The following is a 17277-nucleotide window of genomic DNA, read 5'->3' as shown; positions in this document are numbered from 1 at the left end:
CTCGTCACAGTCAAACACAAAGCTCAGTTGGAAGGGCCAATCAGAATCTACAGAAAATGCTAACTGCATGGATGAACGATAACGATACAAATAAATGGTCAGATGGTTTATCCTATGTTCAATTTGCGAAGAACACAACATACCACGAAGGAATACGCCGGTGTCCTTGCGAAGCCATGTTTGGCGTTAAAGCAAAAAGAGGCATAGCATCGTCTTTTTTGCCCATTATACTAAATTAACAATTTAGTGAGAAGCTGGTGGAACTGGTGGCGTATTTACAGTGTCTATTAACATGGTGGCGATGCAATCATGGCACTAATGTTGGCCTCATCCTGTTACAGATCTTCTTGGTGTCGGAATTATATCTTTATAGGGTCAAAAACCATGCCATGATAACAATATCACCAAACGCAGCATCCGAGGCCCATAAATACTGCCCTTTAACTCATCTGGCCTCAAAACTCCACGAATTTGAGTCCCAATCATCCGCTACTGCTAGCGAGGTGTTAACCACAGACTCCTTACCCGTCACAAAGGACGAGTTACCAGCTGCGCCCCAACCACACCTTTTCCACTCTGCCAGGCTACTTCCGTAGCTGCAGGACTTCCCCACATCTTTCACATTCAACCCTACGTTCCCTGACTATGGACCAAGTCATTTACAGTACATTATACAACAATCCTTGCAGCAGTTTTTTGTATCCACGAGAAAATTTTGAACAACATTGTTCAAAAGTTCACATAACTGAAATATATATGCATAGTCAAAGAATTTCCATGATAGATACTACATTCTGCATAAGCAACACTACAAATGGACGCAGAAATATCGATACAGATACAAAATATGTGGAACATAGGTGTTACAATGGGTCGCAGGATCTCCGAGATAGCGATTAAGTGGGGATTTTCCCGTATGAACATTTTACGAGTGTACCATGAGTATCAGGAACCGGTAAAACATCAAATCTCGGACATCACTGCGGCCAGAAAAAGATCCTATAAGAATGGGACCAATGACGACTGAACAGAATCGTTGAACGTGACGGAAGTACAACAGTTTCGCAAACTGCTGTAAATTTCAATGCTGGGCCATCAACAAAACTGTCAGCATCCGAACCATTCAACGAAACATCATCGATATGGGCCTTCGGAGATGAAAGCCCACTCGTGTCCGCTTGATGACTGCAGAACACAAACCCTCGTCAGGGGCCATCAACACCGACATTGTACTGTTGATGACTGGAAACATGCTGCCTGGTCGGACGAGTCTCATTTCAGATTGTATCGAGCGGATGGACGTATACGGGTATGGAAACAAGGTCATGAATCCACGGGCCCTGCGTGTCAGCAGCTGATGGAGGCTCTGTAATGGTGTGGAGCGTGACCATTTGGAGTGATATGGGACCCCTAATACGTCTAGATATGGCTCCGACAAGTGACACGTACAGAAGCAACCTGTTTGATCACATGCATTCATTCATTACTCGACGCTGCGAAAATTATTGTTTCCCAAGTTTCTGCTTTGCTTACCATTCTGGGTCGTATGAGACCACATTTGTGGTATAAAACAATGCATATAGTCCAAATAAATCAGTCTTCGATATTTAGTTTTTCTCCCAAAATGTTAGTTTGTGATTTTCTCTAAAGCTAAATTAATAATCGAGGAAAGATTGTTAATAAAACAATCTTTTATAAAATGTCGATAGTCAAGAATTTATATTTGCAGTTAAAATTGAAATTTTGTGTCTAGTGTGTAGTTAGAAACAGGAGAATGTGCATTTTAATGAAAAATTATGGTTATTCGAATCCCGACCATGGTAAAAATTTTCGTTCGTTGATTCAGTCTGCGTATATATGTCATACATATTTAAGAGTTGAAAAGGTCTCTGGAACAATACGGCTTCATTTTATTAAACCACCTGTGGCTGGGTTTATTCAGGATCCTCCGCTTCTTTCGATGCTGGGGTGTTATTCCACTACAGTTGCAGAGCCCCTGCAATGCTTTTCGAGTTTACGAGAAAACCCAAGTGGGGTGAGGCGTGAATGGGAACTTGGATAGAAGAGGAAGTTATACAAAGCCACTGTGCCAGGGTAGCGTAGTGGTTATATATACGGTGTGTTCCTTAATTAGCATATATTTGATGAATTTTATGTGTAAATCACATTAGAATGGTGCTGTTGATGGTGCCAGAGACAGCTTGGAATTTGTGTATTTCACTTTCACTAGAGGACTCAAAATCATAACTTATTCCACGAGTAAGAGGTTCGAAAGGGTTGCTCTAAAACTGAATTATCGAAAACAATTTTTGATCTTACTGCATATTTTTCTCGGATTGCCATTAATTTCATTTATTACTACAAAACTTTTAATTATATTCCTTGCATAATTCTTGCTGCTTGTAACTGATCTTTGAAGGTCATCACGATTCTTTTCAATAATGGTGTCATCTGAAAATACCACATTCAGATACGAATCATTCACTGTCTTAATTCCTTTGTTCATTTTTGTGGTGTCACCGCCAGACACCACACTTGCTTTAAATCGGCCGCAGTCCGTTAGTATACGTCGGACCCGCGTGTCGCCACTATCAGTGATTGCAGACCGAGCGCCGCCACACGGCAGGTCTAGAGAGACTTCCTAGCACTCGCCCCAGTTGTACAACCGACGTTCATAGCAATGGTTCACTGACGAAATACGCTCTCATTTGCCGAGACGATAGTTAGCATAGCCTTCAGCAACGTCATTTGCTACGACCTAGCAACGCGCCATTACCAGTTACTATTGATACTGAGAATAATGTACCGTCAAGAGCGACGTTCTCCATTTATGGATTAAAGTTAAGTATTCCACCATCTACGTCCGTTTTTCTAAATTCTAATTTCCTTGTCCTGTTCCAGACTTCACGCCAGCCTGCGTGAGCTAAAACGCTTGCCTTTCGGCTTCCTCTAGTAACCCGGTGTTGGCTCTCCTGCCAACCCACAACAATTTTACTTTTCAATTTATAAATAATGAAGGCAACGTAAATATTAAAAAGAGCAGGTGACAGTCCAAATCTTGTCTTACTCCTTGGTTAATAACTATTTCTTTTAAGTAATTTCCATCAGTATTTACTACAATGCGTCTATCTTTATAAAAACTTTTCAGTGGCTCTCTTAGATTCCCAGACATAGTTTCTCATGGGCTATCGCGGATCATAGGGTGGAAAGTCCTCTCAACGTCGACAAAGGCCGTATGGTTAGTATGGATTTTAGAATGAATTTTCTGTGGGTTTCTATAACATTCTTAATTAGAAACACATTGTCCATACACGGACGACCTCGCGTAAATTAATTTGGTTTCTCGGAGATAACAGCTACTGTGGTACTGTTCACAATATTGTTGACTATCTTTGATTATAGTTTGCAGCCAGTGCTTAGGAGGTTGATGAACAATAGTTTTCACTGACACTGCGATTCTAGTTCTTGAAGATAAAGATGACTTCGGCTGTATGTCAAGATTCTGGCCTTCTGCAATTCTTCCAAAATATTTTTTTTTTTAATTTTGGAAGTCTGCTAACTTTTAACATGCTTGCATGTTTAATTAGTTCAGAATTTATTCCATCCATTCCGGTAGCTTTCTTGTTTTTCATACCTTTTAAAGCCTCTTGTAGTTCCTCCACGTTAATTGGATATACTGTGTTGTAGAACATACAATGTAATCTTCGAGCATCTGTGTACATAATAAGTCCAAATAACGGTTTATCCACTGCTCATTGGGTAGGATGTTCATTGAAACAGTGTCTTTTTTCTTCCTTGTTCAACGCTTTTATGTCTACATATGCGCAATGCTGGCTACCGTGTGCGCCCATGTTCTAAGGCGCTAATTGGTGTGTCCCATGACTCTTGCTTTGCCTTGCGAACTACTTGTTTAACTGCACTTCTTTTCACTTTGTATGTTTCCCACTTCTCTGATGTTATTGTCTGTAGAAACTTTAAATAAGCTACCTGGTTTTCTTTAATGGCTCTTTAATTCATGCTTCCAAAATTGTGAGTCGGCTATTGCGATATGTTTTCCTCATTTTTCCAAGTGCTTCTGAGGCTGCTTCGATGATACAGGCCTTAGTATTATTTTATTTTGTGTCGATGTCTTTATTGGCTGGTAGTAAAGGTAACTTTTCTTAGAGGCTGCTCCGATAAAGATTTCTTCCATTCTGACAGTAACCCTGTCTTTCTGGCTAAATGGAGGTGTTCTCTATCTGTGTCACTTCCGCATATCTGCGGTGTTGGAACGTGTGGACACTCTCATTCGAGGTGACTGACAGATCACAGACAGCTTACTGCACAACTCTATGGCACCGTTGGTAGTGCTGACACATTCGTCCACCAGTCAGAGTACTCAAAGATGTGTGGGTGCTGTGTCACTCACCGCCTAACCGTAAACAGCAACGAAGGACCCTCTGTATCGATTTGCTTGGGCGTTACGAGCCTGATCGTGAAAATTTTTGTCGAACAGCGTCAAAGGTAATGAACAACAGATTCATCACTTAGAATCGGAAAGAATTGTAATGCATCTAGTAGTGTCACACTATCTCTCCTCCAAAGAAAAAGTTCAAAGGTGCACCCTGAGCCCGTGAAGACAGGACCACGGTCTTCAGGAAATCTGAAAGGATTAGTATGTTTGATGCATTCCCTCATGCTGCAACGATCAACTCAGAAGTGGAATGTGCTACCCTAAAGAAATTGGAGAAAGGACTTCAGCGTATTCGCCGCTATAAAAATGCAAACAAACTTCTCCTTCTCTATGACAACGCAAGGTCTCACCCACGCAAGGCCTTACACGAATCCCTGCACCCGAGAGCAGCTCACAATACTTCTCCTTCATCCCCCACAGCCACTGGGTTCGATTCCCGGCAGAGTTGGAGATTTTCTCTGCCTGGGGACTGGGTTTTTCTGTGGTCCTCATCATTTCAGCATCATCGCCATCATCATCATTCGTGACAGTGGCTAGACTGGAGTGTGGAAAAAATTGGACTGCGTAAAAATTGTGACTTTGTACAGGCGCTGTTAACTACGCAGTTGAACGCCCCACAAACCAATGATCATCACCCTACAGCCGGATCTGGCAGCTTCTGAATTCCATCTGTTTTGCCCAACGGTAGCAGTAGGTGTATGATTGGGAGGATACTGATGCAGCAAGACACAGGCTCCGACGTCGGCCTGAAGAGTGGTACCACGTGGGCATGTAGGCGCTACCAGTAAGGTGGCTTAATGCCGTCGTAATGAACGGAGATTAGGTTTAAAAACTGAGTTTTATAGCCAAAAGAGTGGGGGATAATATGGTATTTTGGAATCCTGAATAAAACCAACCTGCTATCAGAAAAAAGTACAGAGCCTTACTTATTGCAAACCCCTCGTGCGCTACCACTTGAACTGACCTCCACTTCATCGGACTACGCTGTCCCTCCTGCCCGGCACTGAACATGGTTTGGTTTAGGAATTGTTACGGGTAGGGACTTCCCTATCTCTCTTTAAATATAGAGTTGTCTATGGTTGTCTTTAAAACCGCCTGGCATGGCGTAACGGAGGAGCATAACATTAGTCAACATATTACACAAACTAGAGAATGACCAGTCAAAAGAATTACAACAATTTTGAATGAACCGGCAAACTGAGATTATGATTCCCCATCAGGTGTAGAATTTTCCAGAACAGATGAAAATTTGTGCCTGACTGAGACTCGAAACCGGATTCCCGGCTTTTCGTGAGCGGGTGCCTTAACAAGTTCCTTTTTAATAGGAACTTTCCAGGCGCCAAAAGGGGGGAGGGGGAGCAAAGTTGGCAGGGGTCACAACCCGAGGCCTGGCCACCATGTCCCGTTCCCACCCTCCAGGAACTAGGGAAGCTTCGTCAGCATGGAGTAGAGGTACAATTAACATAACTGTTTTATTTATTTATTCAGTTATTTTATAAATTAACATTAATACCACCGAGAATATCAAGAAACCGGCGACGCGAGAAGGAGGGCACAGCGTCAGACACATCCAGACTATCGACATACGGTCAGGTACCTTCACGCCTCCTCCCACCATCACCCCACGCAGAAGAAGTCCGCCCTGCACACGCTAACGAAGAGAGCGTACAGGATAAGCGACGAAGAACATCTGAAGACAGAACTTGAACGCCTCATGTCCATCTTCGGAACTAATGGCTATGGGAAGCAGATGATAGATAGCACCATGTCGACAAGGGAGAAGACTAATAGGGAAGAGGAGAAGGAGGCACGGAGCATTGCTGTGTTACCATATGTACAAGGGGTCACCGAACGTATTGGCAAAATTCTACGAAAAGCCGACATCAAACCAATTTTCCGAAGCGGAAACAAAATGTCAGACATGCTCGGTTCTACCAAGGATGCAGTTGACAAACTACACACAGCTGGCGTGTATGAAATTGGTTGTGCGTGTGGATTAGTCTACATAGGTGAGACGGGACGTCCGATTAGCACAAGGCTCTCGGAACATGAAAGATATATCCGCCTGAAACAACACACTAAGCCAGCAGTGGCGGAACACCGAGACGAGTGCGGGAAACCAATATTTTTTCAAGAAGCCCGCGTCCTGGCGAAACAGCCTCTCACTTTCAAAAGAAAGATTAGAGAGGCGATAGAAATAGCCAAAAGACCCGCCAACAAGATTAGAGAGGACGGGTACAAGCTTCCGAGGTCTTGGCTGCCTGCAATAGCAGGGCTACGGAGTGGCGGCAGAGCCGTGGCGGCCCATGCAGACACGCGGAGAGCCGCAGTAGTGGTCGCGAGCACACAAAGCAATGGCACGCCGCAGCCGGCTTCTGGACAGCGTGGAAACAGTGTGATGTCGCAGCCATCGCCTGTTCGCTATTCGTCCGTCTCCTCCAATGGGGTGGATTAATATAAAGACCAATAGAAAACAGCTATTTCAGCCAATGACAGATAATAAAGGAAACACCAATAAAGCATACCTTTCACCCCTCCTCCTCCTCCTTTTACAGTCAATCAAGTAACGACACGGTTTTCTCGTGCAGCTATTTAAGGAACCAAGTGTGTTCATTTAGCAGTTAACGTAAGGCCCTGATGAAGGCTAGCTGCAACGCTGGCCGAAACGTTGGCGCATTTTAAAACTATGACGATGCGGTCTGATACCCTGAAGAATTTTATTGAAGAAGACAACGGCCGCGGAAGCCTACGCTTACATATCGACATAGAGTGTTACCGAGCAGAACATTCCGATGACCAGAGAAGATGGCGGTTCTTAGTGTGGAAGATGAGGGGACCAACTCTTCATGACAAGGACACCCCAACTCTAGGTTGAGTTAAGGAAGATACTCCAAAAGAAACTGGAGAAAAAGTGTCTGTATTTTGGAATGCCGATAGCTGCACAATGGTGTTCATTAAGGAACTGCCAAAAATCAAGGATAATTTTTTCGTCATCAGCGAACAAGCAGTGAGCTGCGCGTCCACAAATCCACTTCACAGAGTTCGTCTTCGCTTTCGGGAAGCATCCGTGGCCGAAAAGAGGGGCAGTTCTAATAGGTACCTCGTGAGGAGTCGTACGGGTAATTAGTGAAACAACTGCAGCACCAATAACCAGACACCTCTTGCCGATCTGCACACCAGATGATGACCGTCTGGGTCCAAAACATCACAGGCGACACACGACAGGGTCTTTGCTAGGTGAATGCCTTGAAGGCCTGACAGGCGTACTTGCTTCCCATTGACAGTAAGGTACCGTGTAGACTGGGCGTCACTGTCGAGATAAGGAGCGCACACCGATCGACAAACGGCACGCCAGTCCAAGTGGGGATGCTTCTCCTCAACCACTTTCGGTGACCTGTGTGGCTGAAGAAAGCCGTAGATCACTTTCGTGAGTGTCAAATGCGCTGGTATTATCACAGTATGGATTTAGCTCAGGTCGAAAGAAAACTGGCAGAAGAGAAAGAAGGGCGGCGGGACTACCGAAAGCTGGATAGGTGCTGAGAGAGAGTGCAGTGCAAGGGCCTCCAGCAAAACGCTGGTAAGGCACGTAGGACAACGACGTCCCAACGTCATGTGAGAGCCAATGAAAATGGCTATTGGTCTGTCAGGCACATGATACAAACCTAAACCACCCCTGCACCGCGGGTGAGTCAGGTCTCGTACCTTATCTTCAACAGGAAGCTGTAGCAAACAAATGGACCCAATGCCGCTAGCACGCGGTGGCACAAGGATAACGGAATAGGACATGTCTGTGCCACTAGGTGAATACGTGACGCCAAATACACATTAGATGGGATAGGAAGCGCCGGCAGTTGATGGCAATCGAGTGCCGCAGATCACTTGCAAAATCGAATCCTAAGCATCGGTTAGTACCAGCTACACGAAAAGGAGCAGCGCTGTCCTCAGGAAGCCGGCTGCTGTGGCCGAGCGCTTCTAGGAGGAACCGCGCTGCTGCTACGGTCACAGGTTTGAATCCTGCCTCGGTCATGGATGTGTGTGATGTCCTTAGGTTACTTAGGTTTAAGTAGTTTTAAGTCTAGGAGACTGATGACCTCAGATGTTAAGTCCCATAGTGCTCAGAGCCATTTGCACCATATTTGTCATCAGGAAGCCCGCCACCTATAGCCATGGCGCTCGATTTGCAGACGTAGGTGGTAATCAATGCCAGTGGCTCCCTGACCTCAGTACCGTTACGAAGAACGACGACGAGATCGTCTGCATAAGCAGTGCAGCTGAATACATGATCATTGAGAGACATCCCAGATAGGCATTGACGGAGACCGCAGAGAAAAGGTTCTACAACTTCGGCTATTCTAACGTGACTACTATCCTTTGTTCCCGAACTATATAACTATGATTCTCGCGCAGGGTAAGGCGCTTTTTTTCCCCGTCATTTCTCCCCTAAGAAAGAAATTCTACAGTGCAGTTTACAAGACCCTGCGTTGACGGGCTTCCCCCGTCGGAGATTCGAGTCCTCCTCGGGCATGGGTGTGTGTGTAGTCCTCAGTGTAAGTTAGTTAAAGTTAGATGTAGTGTGTATGCTCCGGGACGGTTGGCCTCAGCAGTTTGGTCCCAGAAGACCTTAACACAAATTTCCAATTTCTTTCCCTTTCCCAGCTTTTTCATCTTTCTTCGTTTAGGTCATCTAAAGACCACGCACCAATTTCAATTCTTCAGTCTTTGTTGTTCTTTCTTTTTCCTCCAGTGTCTTTCATCTTTTCACTACGTATCCTTTTTCTCTCCTCGGACCGTTTTCACCCTGTCTTTTCCTCCCTCCTGCATTGCAATCCTTCCATTTTTAACACTTTACTTTTGAAACTCTCTCTTTCTGTTGCATCTTTTTCGCTTATGTTCTTTCTTTCCAAATATTTCCTAACTTCTTGAATACAGGCTATTGTTGACTTCTTGTCCCAAAGATATTTAGAGACCTGTTTGGTTAACCTGTTGCTGTTCATTCTGTATAAGTGTCCAAAAAATAGCAGTCACCTATTTCGTAGTGTTTCATTTATGTTTTCTAAGTTGCGATAAAATTCTTCATTGCTTCTTAATTTCTATACCACTGTATTTTTTGGTCGTCCAAGTAATTTTCGAATAATTTTTCTTTTTAGGACTTCAAGTTTGTGTAATTTGTAGTTCAGTACTAAAAATTCACTTGTATAAAGACATTTTGGTTTTACTACTGTGTTGAAGTGCTGTAGCTTCAAATTAGTAGACAGACACCTTTTGTTGTAAACATTCCTAATTATTCGGTCAGCTCTCTCCATTTTATTTATTTTCTCTATAGCGAATTTTTCTAAGTCATTTTCTTGGATAATTGCACCCAAATATTTAAACTTATTTTCCCTATTTGCCTGACCAATATCTGTTGCTAGGTATTTCGGAGCATTTTTTATTTTTGTCATAAATTTTGTTTTTCCTACAGATATTCTTAAACCCTCTTTGTTGGCTATTACTTCTAAGAGATTAATTTGTATTCCAGCATTAGTTAGGTTTTCAGAAAGAATGGCAAAAAACATCCGCAAATGCTAAACAGTGAATTTCAATAACTTTGTTTCTAGTTCCCAGACTGATTGGTGATAGCATCTCTTCTTTTAGTTTTTGTTTCCACTCTCTTACTACTTTCTATAGTACGCAGTTAAAGAGGAGTGGAGACAGGCCATCACCTTGCCTTACACCTGTTTTTATGTTGAATGGATTCCATATTTCACCCTGAAACTTTACTTTTGATTTGGCGTCTGTGAGTGTTGCACGAATAAGGTTTTCTTTCCCAGCTTTATTACATATTTGATAGAGTAAAACAGGGTCTGAACGGCCGACCTAGACAGACCGTTACAAGGTAGTTGACTGCACATCAAGATTTTATCTTCAGTAGAATTTGACATAATATGGCACTTTGGAAAGTAATCATTTGATGTGAATAAACTTTAATGTAATTGTCTTGTTCGCAAAGTTTTTTGAACATAATTAAAGGTCTGAGCTATGTAATAACCATCTTTAGAATCTACAATATAATTAAAAGAAGAAAGCATTACTATCTACTACATTAAGATGCTAAAAAACAAAAGAGAGGAATTATAAACACAATGTATCTCTCATTCTGCTGCACTGCAGCAAGTCATAGTCATGTAAAAATAACGAGAGTCAGGACTCCCATACAAGCTTCAGCCAGTATGCAGTGAGAATCAGTTGCTCCTGCCACTGGGTTCCATGCAGCCCACAATGCCCTGAAATGCCACACGCTAAATGTTCATATTCTGCCGATCGCTACTTGCAAACTATTAGCCCTACATAAATAATTAGCGGCACCTCTTCGCAGGAAATTTAATGTAGGTAAATTTTGTATGGCTATTCGTTTCCGCTGGAGTCCACAGTTTGGGAGTTATTCAAGAAAACCTGAATATTTCGAAAACTACAGCCTCTGCCGAAAACTCATCCTAGTACAAAGTGTAGCTGCATTAAATGTGCTAGAAAAAAGTCCTGTTCATTATTGTTGCAAGACTACTAGTTTGTGCTTAGCGAGCGAGAGAGTATGAAAATTTTATCTGTGATGTTTGGCTGTCTGAAAATTTTGTGGGTTGCATAAAACCCATTGGTAGGGACATCTGACTCACCGTGTAAGTGGCGATGAAAAAGTTTCCATTCGGAAGCCGTACAGTCTAGAATCGGTGTGCCAGTAAAGCAAAATCACTGTGAGCACTGACGTAATCGTCCCTATGACGCACAGGTTGAGGACATCCGTTTGGTGAAACACAGTATCCTGCTGCTTGAAGAAGTCTCTGCCTGCTGCACATCACTGCTTAACAGGAACCGTCGAACCCTCAGGCCTTTAAGCGACTGAACGTGTGCTAATCGCCTGGGTGAGGTCAGGACTACAGCGCAGGCCCTCGAGTGATGGGAGAGGCCTACCTCCCAGAATGACCAGTCTTACGTCGAATCGCGATCAGCACTGAAACTGGCGCCCCATTCCTCAACGATGTTTCCGACGTACATTCAACCTCATAAACATATTTGATTCTCCGATGGATGTCTACTGGTGAACGCCGCAGTAGTTTACATTTCCGCATTTACTACACACGCTTCGGAAAGACAAGAATTCCACACTAATTCCTTGCCTACATTTGAGTGCTTATGTAGCCATATCGGAGTCACTCTATATTGCATGTACGTTAAAGCGATGTTTTCAAACAGAAACTTTTTGTTTATGAAGATAGTATCTGTTCTTTCGGACATGTCCGACTCGGTAAGATTGACTGCCGCGAATAATGAATGTAATGGGCAGGGGCACTACGAATGTAGTGTGTGGACCGTAAGTTGGGAATGTGGATCTCACAGGGAGCGTGCAAGGGATAAGTCCTTGTAGTCGCACTATCCCATGTGTCCTCGGTGGCCCAGACGGACGCCGGCACGGTAGCAAAGCGTGTTCGGTCAGAGAGCTGGTTGGCCTCTGTATTAAAAAAACTGAGTGAAAGAATCAACAACGAACTTGAACGGATGTCATGTGACGTCCTCAACGACCGCACACAACGATCAAATTGAGATAAAAAATAAATAGATGGATAGAGCGTCTGCCACGTAAGCAGGAGCTCCCGGGTTCGAGTCCCGGTCGGGGCACACATTTTCAACTGTCCCTGATGATGTATATCAACGCCTGTCGACAGCGTAGAATCTTGATTTAATTATCATTTCATTAGAAACTTTTTGATCGCCCGTTAGAGGATGCAGATGCTACGCTAAAGGTAATTGAAGCCAGCGTAATGTAATGGTACTGGAAAAACAAGAAACATTTTACGATATTTCTGTTATTTTTGGAGGGAGTTATTGTGAGGTAAGTGGTTTTAATAAAGATTATTATTTTTTAAAAAAATAAAGTGTTCATAAAAGCTTCTACGTTGTGACCGGTTTATATTTAAATACGCTAAACAGTGTGATTTAATACTGATATCAGGTTGGCTATGACGTGTATCAGCCAGTCAGAAGAAAGTACGTTCTCGCATATTTTGGAAGCTAAAGGACTGCTTTGTGAAGTCTAGGGAGGTTCGGAGCTCAGTCTTCATAATGTTCTGACGCTTTTATTAGGAATAATGAGTAAAACTTGAGTGGTCAGTGGTGCAAAGTAATCGCGAACGAACGGGAAAGACAAACTCAGGGAGTTCTAGTTTTTATGTGCGAGCTGTAACTTTTGAATAACTTAATTAAGCAGTAAATGAAACAAAAGAAAAATTCGGTGTAGGTATTAAAATCCATGAAGAAGAAATAAAAACTTTGAGATTCGCCGTTGACACTGTAATTCTGTCAGAGACAGCAAAGGACTTGGAAGAGCAGTTGAATGGAATGAACAGTGTCTTGAAAGGAGGATATAAGATGAACATCAACAAAAGCAAAACGAGGATAATGGAATGTAGTCGAATTAAGGGAATTAGATTAGGAAATGAGACACTTAAAGTAGTAAAGGAGTTTTGCTATTTGAGGAGCAAAATAACTGATGATGGTCGACGTAGAGAAAATATAAAATGTAGACTGGCAATGGCAAGGAAAGCGTTTCTGAAGAAGAGAAATTTCTTAACATCGAGTATAGATTTAAGTGTCAGGAAGTCGTTTCTGAAAGTATTTGTATGGAGTGTAGCCATGTATGGAAGTGAAACATGGATGATAAATAGTTTGGACAGGAAGAGAATAGAAGCTTTCGAAATGTGGTGCTACAGAAGAATGCTGAAGATTAGATGGGTAGATCACATAACTATTGAGGAGGTATTGAATAGAATTGGGGAGAAGAGGAGTTTGTGGCACAACTTGACGAGAAGAAGGGATAGGTTGGTAAGACATGTTCTGAGGCATCAAGGGTTCACAAATTTAGCATTGGAGGGCAGCGTGGAGGGGAAAAATCGCAGAGGGAGACCAAGAGATGAATACATTAAGGAGATTCAGAAGGATGTGGGTTGCGGTAGGTACTGGGAGATGAAGAAACTTGCACTGGATAGGGTAGCATGAAGAGCTGCATCAAACCAGTCTCAGGACTGAAGACCACAACGATAACAATTCCTCATAGCGTATTGTGCAAGTCGGGATCGAGAACTGAACGTTCGAACGGTTCGAGTTGTGGAATATCTGAGTGAGCATTCCGATAACAACTGTGCGGCTGGTCCCGGCGGAGGTTCGAGTCCTCCCTCGGGCATGGGTGTGTGTGTTTGTCCTTAGGATAATTTAGGTTAAGTAGTGTGTAACCTTAGGGACTGATGACCTTAGTAGTTAAGTCCCATAAAATTTCACACACATTTGAACATTTTTTTTTCCCGTTCACAGGTTTGGTTGGATATCATAAGCTGTCTAGTACGAATGAGTCTGACTGAGTGTGAATGATGAAACTGTAACTTCTGATTAGACGGAGTTGGTAGTGTTTCCTATAAAAGACTAATAACACATCGAAATTTTCACTCCAGAGCAGTCTACAGTTTAACAGCTCACTTAAGCTGGTACTTGAAAAACATGATGCACTCCTTAGATGCAGTCAATGCGACTGGTTCTACTACAGCTTACCCAGTCGATAAATATTATTTGTTTTTTTACACGGCAGGCGCTTGGACCCGGACGCAGAAAAAGAAGTCTGCGCAAGGTGAGTGGAATTGTTTGTTCCTTTTTTTATCTCCACATACTTTTAGAAAAGCCGGCTGGGGTGGCCGAGCGGTTCTAGGCGCTACAGTCTGGAACCGCGCAACCGCTACGGTCGCAGGAACGAATCCTGCCTTGGGCATGTGTGTGTGTGATGTCCTTAGGTTTAAGTAGTTCTAAGTTCTAGGGGACTGATACCTCAGAAGTTAAGTCCCATAGTGCTCAGAGCCATTTGAACCATTTAGAAAGTATGTTAATGCTGTATCTCTTAGGATAAGGAAACGGTTTTCTCCATTAATTTCTTCTTCCTAACAAGGACAGGTCCCCAGCAGTGCGATAGACTTTTTGATACCATAGATATATTGGTGCAGGTTAAGATTCTAGATATCACACGCTGCAGCCATTCACCATGGCGGGCTCTTGTTTACGAGGAATTGATGAAAAAAGTATTCTGAATTTTGTGTGACACGCAATAGCTTTAACGGTGTGGCATCGTACAGTCTCTTTGCGTGGCATAATGGATAGGAAAATATTACTACATAATGAAGTTTGTTGTTTCGTACTTCGTCAGGTGCACCAAGTTTTTATATTTATACAACTTCATAGAAATGACTTTGGTCATTATTTTTATTCAGTTAACCGGTTTAAAAGGAATTTGTAATTCCATTCTTTTGTCACTGAATTTTAGTCATAATCTCAACTTCTTCATTTGCTCTTATTTTTCTTCCTATCATTCTTTCTCCTCTTGAATTCTTTGTTCGTGTGTTTTAATTAATTTTATGTATTAACTTCGATTTGATTTCTTTTGTTTCATCACCCTGTTGTTTCATCCATATTACCGCGTTCATTATGTCTATTTCTCATTTTGCTTGAATTTCGTTTTACTTATAAAGCCGTCTTTCATTTAAATTTTCTTCTACATTATTTTTTCCATAGTGCAGTAGATATCTAGGCTTCGTTTTAAATATCTTTTTGACGATTACCGTGCAAAAAGCTGCACATCTGGTAACAAAAATACATTTTTCACACCATTGCGCATATAAAAATATATAATTTGGTCTTTTGTTTTTGAACCGATACATCAGGATTTTCAAATAATTGAATATTATAAAAGATTAATGCAATTAAATTCATATCACAAGAAGAATTATATAAAGAAACAATGAAACAAATGGAAGAGTTAATATGGTGGTTAGAATGATATGACAAAGGAATAGAAATGAAAAATACATTTAAACCAAATTAGCTGAATACAAATAGTGATAGAAGTCATTTCGATGAAGTTTTTTTAAATTTGCTGCACTTGACGAGAGTCGAACCCACAACTTCGTACATGTGTAGCTGTACTCGCAGACAGACAGTATGATTCAACTTTTTCAATATTAGTGCGTGTCACACAAAATTCCAGAATTTACTCGTAAACGGGGGCCCATCAGGGTGAATGGCTGCAGTATGTGACACCTGGGATCTTGTCTGCATCACTGTGTAGACAGTTTCAGAAAGTAGGTCGCACTGCTGGGGACGTCTGCTTGTAAGTGCGCATAAACAAAAGAAAAAGGAAAAAAAAAAACACCTGGCAGTCTGACGCGGTCAGTAGCTGTTATATTGTGTCATGTAAAGGTCCTCAGGAATTTAATTACGATTAATTACCCAGGTTATTTGGTACGACGCTATCTTAACCGTCAGTTGTGACTTGACTGCAATATACTCCGAAGCAGCATCTCCAACTACGGAATTGGGTATGATATTTTTTACACATACCTGTAATGAAAGCGTCAAGTAATTTACTGTGTCTTACATTTTCTTGTTTTGCAACTTGTAAACCGAGACTTTACCCGTTATGTTGTTTCTACACAGACGTGTATGGAAATTACCTGCCGTTGATTTAATGAGGACTCGACAAACGTTTTTGACTCTTGGAATTAAAGGCATATTTTCTCTGGTAAACCACTACCACTTATGATTCCGGAGTTTATTTGCAAAGAAATATTCTCGAACTAGGACTTCCTGTTCGAATCTCCTGTTATTTACAATAATAGCTTACAGACTCCAGGTCAATAGCTCATAAATGCAACATTTTAATTCCTAGAAGTGAAGTTGGCCGTATTTCGCATTGGCGCTCTCTTTTGTGACCGTCAGTTAATTTAGTAACTTAAAACTTTGTAGCATCTGCTTGTGAAGACATTCCTGCTATAAATTTCTACGCTTTATATGTGAGACCTGGGCTACATCTGGCAATGACAAAACTTCTCTAATTTTTATTCCTTTTGTGTTTGGTCAGAGCTATGTTTGAAATCTGCTACTCTTATTCATTATGAAATAGAAGTACTTACTTAAACAAAATATTTGAAAACTTTCATTACACGTTAGCCAAAATGCACTACATAGTGACGAGGTTATCTACAGTGAAAAACGCGTTTATCATTATTAATGTTGCCATATGACGTACTTGAGTCTTGCAGAAAAAAAAGTTTGAAATGAACTGCAAATAACAACATTTTGAATACTTCTCTCAAATGATACAAGCGTAAAAAGCTTTAAATATAATGTGTAATAGATTAAAACATACCGTATTCTTTATTGATTAGTATCTACTGTACTTCTGTCAACAGATGAAAGAAGAGGACTCTGACTACCTCTCTCAAATGGTAAGACTATAAAAAGCTTCAAATATAATATGTAACAGGTTAAAGCAGTACTCTAATATTATCTGCCATACTTATTCCACAATACGTTTCTTAATCACTACCCACTTAGTACCTAGAATGACGCGTAGAATATTTAAATTCAGTTTATGAAATTATCTCGGAACCGGTTTGTTTATAGATCCGTATTTATTTCCAAGCTCTTGCTTTTTAGTTTTCGTGCAGATGTAACAGTATTAGTATACGCCATTAACCAAGTTACGCCCCTCACACACCTCAAATACAAAGGTTGGTTCGTGTATTTGACACCACAGCCACGTGCAAATGTTGCGTACTCGCAAAATGGAATGGCAGCAGCGCCCCTAGCGGCGAGGAAATGAAGCTGGTGCCGGCTGACGGGTTCGCACCTTCCCCGTGCTCCATATTAAACCGGAAATTACTTTTATGGGAAATTGAGCTTCGGCGTTATTGCTTCGAGAGTTCGAATACCATTTGCTTTTTTTGGCCTCTTTTTAGGGATAAACCCCCAACATA

The sequence above is a fragment of the Schistocerca piceifrons genome, chromosome 1 (genome assembly GCF_021461385.2).
Source record: "Schistocerca piceifrons isolate TAMUIC-IGC-003096 chromosome 1, iqSchPice1.1, whole genome shotgun sequence".
Classification (NCBI taxonomy): domain Eukaryota; kingdom Metazoa; phylum Arthropoda; class Insecta; order Orthoptera; family Acrididae; genus Schistocerca; species Schistocerca piceifrons.
Note: the sequence above shows the minus strand (reverse complement) of the source record.